At 43.8% G+C, this 756-nt stretch overlaps 1 pseudogene; it reads right to left on the bottom strand.

Annotated features, from left to right (window-relative positions):
- Positions 1-229: 229 nt before the first annotated feature.
- LOC132347900 (small ubiquitin-related modifier 2-like) lies at positions 230-511 on the bottom strand (annotated as a pseudogene).
- Positions 512-756: the final 245 nt, after the last annotated feature.

Consider the following 756-nt stretch of genomic DNA (forward strand, 5'->3'; position numbering starts at 1 on the left):
TTCTCCTTGTGATGTTGATCAAAATGTACCATTGGCCATTTGGTTAAAAAAAATCAATATGCTTGTGCACATACCTCCATTACTTCATGTACAACAAAGGAGTGGGGGAGGGGAAAATGAAAGACTAGAGAAAACTGTACTGCAGCAGTCACGATGCGGTGGAACCAAATCGTGGTTTTCTAACTTAGAATGACTTCTTGGTTCTGGAGTAAAGCAGCAGGTTCTCTCTTTAGTAGACACCTCCTGTCTGCTATTGGGACACAAAAGCTGTATCTTCATCTTCCATTTCCAACTGTGCAGGTGTGTCTGTTTCATTGATTGGCTGCCCATCAAATCAGAATCTGATCTGCCTCATGGACAAACCCTGTCATTCACAATAGGCTTTCGTCAAAAGTGGTTACGCCTCCAAATCTCAAACTGCACCACAGAACCATCCTGCCTCATCACCTTCATGTTAATGTGATCGTGGGTCCTCTGTCTTGACTCCCTCCTGGGGCTCTTCATTGGCCATGGTAACCTCTGGAGCCTTCTCAGTGGCCGCTTCACAAGAAAGGTACCAGGATTGGCACCAAACGAGCACAGAGCACCACCAGTAGTGGCAGAAGGAGGAGGCAGCAATCAGTCAAAGGGAATTTTCTAAAATAAAAAATAAGTCCCTTGAGAGCATAAATTTAGTTAGAACCTGTGAGACCAGGGCAGGGGAAGATCTTTATTATGGAGTTTATTTCCAGTTTATTAATTATGAAATAGCTGAGA

Source organism: Balaenoptera ricei, chromosome 14 (genome assembly GCF_028023285.1).
Source record: "Balaenoptera ricei isolate mBalRic1 chromosome 14, mBalRic1.hap2, whole genome shotgun sequence".
Taxonomy (NCBI): domain Eukaryota; kingdom Metazoa; phylum Chordata; class Mammalia; order Artiodactyla; family Balaenopteridae; genus Balaenoptera; species Balaenoptera ricei.